The sequence below is a fragment of the Trachypithecus francoisi genome, unplaced genomic scaffold (genome assembly GCF_009764315.1).
Source record: "Trachypithecus francoisi isolate TF-2019V2 unplaced genomic scaffold, Tfra_2.0 Lachesis_group12, whole genome shotgun sequence".
Classification (NCBI taxonomy): domain Eukaryota; kingdom Metazoa; phylum Chordata; class Mammalia; order Primates; family Cercopithecidae; genus Trachypithecus; species Trachypithecus francoisi.
The window spans coordinates 9,013,276-9,018,629 of NW_022681457.1; the positions used below are offsets into that span (position 1 = coordinate 9,013,276).

At 46.1% G+C, this 5,354-nt stretch overlaps 1 non-coding gene across 1 annotated transcript; it reads left to right on the forward strand.

Annotated features, from left to right (window-relative positions):
- Positions 1-276: 276 nt before the first annotated feature.
- On the forward strand, positions 277-383 carry LOC117094139. The gene has a single exon (XR_004441447.1). It is a non-coding gene; the product is annotated as a U6 spliceosomal RNA (small nuclear RNA).
- The last annotated feature ends 4,971 nt before the right edge of the window (positions 384-5,354 follow it).

Sequence of the window (5,354 nt, forward strand, 5' to 3'; positions counted from 1 at the left end):
AAGACAAGCCTGGGCAGCATAGCAAAACTCTGTCTTTACTTAAAAAAAAAAAAATTAGCCAGACATGTTGGCACACGCCTGTAATCCCAGCTATTCAGGAAGGCAGGAAAATTGCTTGAACCTAGGAGGCGGAGCTTGCAGTGAGCCCCGATTACGCCACTGCACTCCGACCTGGGTGACAGAGCAAGACTCTGTCTCAAATAATAATAATAATAATAATAATAAAATAAAATTAAATTAAATTAAATTAAAGATAAAAAATAAAATAAAAGCGTAGTGCTCGCTTCAGCAGCACATATACTAAAATTGGAACGATACAGAGAAGATTAGCATGGCCCCTGCACAAGCATGACATGCAAATCCATGAAGCATTCCATATTTTGCGCAGCCTGGCAAGATCATTTCTGTATCTGCAAACTAGCACTAAGGAAATCGTGTGAATCTAAGCAAAAACGGGTGGCACCCAATAACGAAATTGTGATTTTCATTTAAAAAAATATAAATATAAAAAAATATATAATATATATACTATATATGTGTGTGTGTATATATTCAAATTCTTTTTTTTTTTTTTTTTTTTGAGACGGAGTTTCACTCTTGCCACCCAGGCTGGAGTGCAGTGGTGCGATCTTGGCTCGCTGCAACCTCCACCTCCCGGGTTCAAGTGATTCTCCTGTCTCAGCCTCCCGAGTTGTTGGGGTTACAGGCACCCACCACCACGCCCAGCTAATTTTTGTATTTTTAGTAGAGACAGGGTCTCACCATGTTGGCCAGGCTGGTCTTGAACTCCTGACCTGATCCACCCGCCTCGGCCTCCCAAAGTGCTGGGATTACAGGTGTGAGCTACCGTGCCCGGCAATGTGTATATTCAAATTCTAACAGCCTGGGACTCCTTGGGAAAAACAGGAGGCACCAGAGATGCCATTTTGGAAAAAAACCTGTTTTCCTCATGGAACCATAGGAATTTGAAATCGATAGATTCCTCTTCAGAAATCTAAGGCTCTGTTCTTTTTGGGATTCGGGATCTGGTATAAAAACGGGACCCTTAATTTTTGAAGATCTGTTTTGCCTTTCTTCTGTGCCCACTTATTATATTGGGCCCTAGAAATGGCATGCTTTCCTGGTCCTGTTTGTCCAGGGACTCCACCCTAAAGCCAGTAATCTCAAATAAATAAACACCTAAATCAAATATTTTGAAAGAACAATAAAAACTAATGCCTTTTAGTTCACATAACTTTAGTAATCTTTGGGAAGTAAAAAGTTTTAAAGATAATTGGGGAAAATGAAGACATTTAGTCTAAAATCAGGCAGGTCAGATATTAGGTTTGTTCAATGCTTTAAGGTCATCAACTGCTTCTTAGGCCTTTGAAAATTGTTCAGTTTACCTACTTTGGAGCGTTAGATTCTAGATAAGGCCTGGGAACATGTGGAATTAGCCATGCACTCTACTCTATCTATGCAAAGATTATAAAGAAAAGAGTTTTTTTTTAATTAAAAAAAACCACAGGTGCTTGTGCTCCGCCCACCCAGCGCAGCAGGTGAGTTGGTGCACCCTCCGTGGAATGAAGAGGCCACAGGATCCCACCTCAGCCGGATAGCATGCTGACCTGAACCTTCGTTGCACCATGGCAGCTTTCATGTGAGCCACTGACTTGTGTATATGTTAGACTCCTTGGTCTATAAGAAAGCATCTTGTATGGTAAATTGTTGTTCTAAAGTAAAGTAACTGGTTGGTTCAAAAGGGGGATGTTAAGGACAAGTCAGGAAGTCAAAGCATGTTGTAGATGGTCTGGGAAAGTCATGAAAGGATTGTGAAAGGAAATTTAAGCCACCAAAAGTAAAAGTTGCTCATTACCATTATAACATGTGATTGAAACTACTGAAAAAATAGTTTTACGTGGAAAGTGTGTGAGAAGAGTGAAACATGTTTTTGGTAAAAGATTTTAAAAAGGCAGGAGAATGTAACTTTTCGCCTAGTTTAGAGGGTTATGTGATTTTTAAATTAGATAAGAATAAGCTCACGGTTTGAACAAGTTGTGGAAGGTTTGTAAAAATTAATCTTGCGGCCGGGCGCGGTGGCTCAAGCCTGTAATCGCAGCACTTTGGGAGGCCGAGACGGGCGGATCACGAGGTCAGGAGATCAAGACCATCCTGGCTAACACGGTGAAACCTCGTCTCTACTAAAAATACAAAAACTAGCCGGGCGAGGTGGCGGGTGCCTGTAGTCCCAGCTACTCAGGAGGCTGAGGCAGGAGAATGGCGTGAACCCGGGAGGCGGAGCTTGCAGTGAGCTGACATCTGGCCACTGCACTCCAGCCTGGGCGACAGAGCAAGACTCCGTCTCAAAAAAAAAAAAAAAAATTAATCTTGCACAAAAAACTCTGTGCGGGAACATGCTGACTAAATTTAAAGGGGTATTTTCTAGTTTTCCATAAATTAAACATTGAAATGAAAGGACAAACAGGGTTTTTTTTTTTGTTTTTTTGTTGCCTAGGCTATGGGCAACTATGCAGCCAGGCATGTTGGTGCATGCCTGTAATCCCAGCTACTCAGGAAGCTGAGGCGGGAAAATTGCTTGAACCCGGGAGGCAGAGGTTGCAGTGAGCCAAGATTGTGCCACTGCACTCCAGCCTGGGTGACAAAGCAAGACCCTATCTCGAAAGAAAGAAAAAAGAAAAGCAATAGCTCCCTGGGTGTCAGGTGTCAGTGAGAATGGGAAGTCAGGTCTCCTCTGACTCCTAGGACATTCCTCTCTCTGTCATTGGGGGTCGAATTCCTTGTTAGAACTCCCTCTTGTTGGCCGGGCGCGGTGGCTCAAGCCTGTAATCCCAGCACTTTGGGAGGCCGAGACGGGCGGATCACGAGGTCAGGAGATCGAGACCATCCTGGCTAATACGGTGAAACCCCGTCTCTACTTAAAAATACAAAAAAAAACTAGCCGGGCGACGAGGCGGGCGCCTGTAGTCCCAGCTACTCGGGAGGCTGAGGCAGGAGAATGGCATAAACCCGGGAGGCGGAGCTTGCAGTGAGCTGAGATCCGGCCACTGCACTCCAGCCTGGGTGACAAAGCAAGACCCTATCGCGAAAGAAAGAAAAAAGAAAAGCAATAGCTCCCTGGGTGTCAGGTGTCAGTGAGAATGGGAAGTCAGGTCTCCTCTGACTCCTAGGACATTCCTCTCTCTGTCATTGGGGGTCGAATTCCTTGTTAGAACTCCCTCTTGTGGCCGGGCGCGGTGGCTCAAGCCTGTAATCCCAGCACTTTGGGAGGCCGAGACGGGCGGATCACGAGGTCAGGAGATCGAGACCCTCCTGGCTAACACGGTGAAACCCCGTCTCTACTAAAAATACAAAAAACTAGCTGGGCGAGGTGGCGGGCGCCTGTAGTCCCAGCTACTCGGGAGGCTGAGGCAGGAGAATGGCGGGAACCCGGGAGGCGGAGCTTGCAGTGAGCTGAGATCCGGCCACTGCACTCCAGTCCGGGCGACAGAGCGAGACTCCGCCTCAAAAAAAAAAAAAAAAAAAAAAAAAAAAAAAAAAAAAAAAAAGAACTCCCTCTTGTTAAAGTGGCCTCACACCTGCCCTTGCCTTCTGCAGCAACCCTCCTTAATCCTCTCCAAACTTCCATCTCCAGAGCACTCAGATTCTCCTCACGAGTGCCCTGGGCGGACATTGGTGAAAGGTTACTGCCTTCAGGATTCGCCATAGGTATAGTCGCCAAGGTAACCCAGTTCAAGGAAGAGCAGGATGTTGGGTATTTACAAAGGAGATCTAGCAATGGGTCCAAACCAGTCAGTGCTGGCATGCACCATTCATCGTGCCATCAGCGGCAAGATGGAGATCTGGCAGTGCATGCGCTCATAGGAAGATACACGCCCTGTGCCATTCCACACTGTCATTGGAGAAGGAATCTTCTTTTTCTTTCTTTCTTTCTTTCTTTTTTTTTTTTTTGGAGACAAATTCTTACTTTGTTGCCCGGGCTATAGTATAATGGTGCAATCTTGGCTCACTGCAGCCACTGCCTCCTGGGGTCATGTGATCCTCTCACCTCAGCCTCCTGAGTGGCTGAGATCACAGATGCCAGCCACCACAATTTGTTTTTGTTTTTGTTTTTGTTTTCGTTTTTTTGAGACTGAGTCTTGCTCTGTTGCGCAGGCTGGAGTGCAATGGTACAATCTCGGCTCACCGTAACCTCCACCTCCCAGGTTTAAGCAATTCTCCTGTCTCAGCCTCTCAAGTAGCTGGGATTACAGGCACCCGCCACTACGCCCAGTAAATTTTTGTATTTTTAGTAGAGACGGGGTTTCGCCATGTCGGCCAGGCTGGTCTCGAACTCCTGACTTCAAATGATCTGTCTGCCTCGGCCTCCCAAAGTGCTGGGATTACAGGTGTAAGCCACTGCACCCAGCTAATTTTTGTATTATTATTATTATTTTTAATAGAGACAGGGTTTTGCCGTGTTGCCCAGGCTGGTCTCTAACTCCTGATCTCAGGCCACCTTCCTCAGCCTCCCAAAGTGTTGGGATTACAGGCGGGCGGGAGCCACCGCATCCAGCTGCTTTATCTTTTTTTAATTAATTTTTTTTTTTTGACATAACAGACACCACTACTCTCTCTCTTTTATTTTTTCATAGATTCGGGGTCTCACTATGTTGACCAGGCTGGTCTTTTTAAATTTTATTTTTTTGAGATGGAGTCTCACTCTGTCACCCAGGCTAGAGTGTAGTGGTGGGATCTTGGCTCACTGCAACGTCTGCACCCCAGGTTCAAACGATTCTCCTGCATCAGCCTCCCAAGTAGCTGGGATTACAGGCTCACGCCACGTCGCTGGCTAATTTTTTTTTTGTATGTTTAAAACATTTTTTTTAAGTACAGACAGGGTTTCACCATGTTGGCCAGGCTGGTCTTGAAATCCTGATGTCAGGTGTTCCACCCGCCTCGACCTCCCAGAGTGCTGGGATTACAGGCATGAGCCACCATACTCAGCCTTCCAGGTATTTTTGAAGTACCTGCACCAGGCTGGTTTCTCTGGGTGAGGGGAGTGGTCAGGCAGAGGCAGGCCCGGTCATGGTAAGCAGCTAGGAGACGCTGTCAGTCGCCGTAGACGTAGATCAAGCAATATTACTGCAGAAATGGCAGGAGCAGATTTTGCAGCATGTTAGATCCAAAGAAACTTCCCTTGCAAATTAGTAACTTTGAGGGCTTCAATACCATGCAGAGTTGGTCTGGGTGATGGCTGGCCATCCAAGCATAATAACTTGGGGAACAATTCCAGGATGGAGGTTACGTTGCTAGACTTGTTTGTCCGGGAAAGTGGTAGACAGGAAGTTCCTGTCTGCACACGTGGCTCCTGGTTC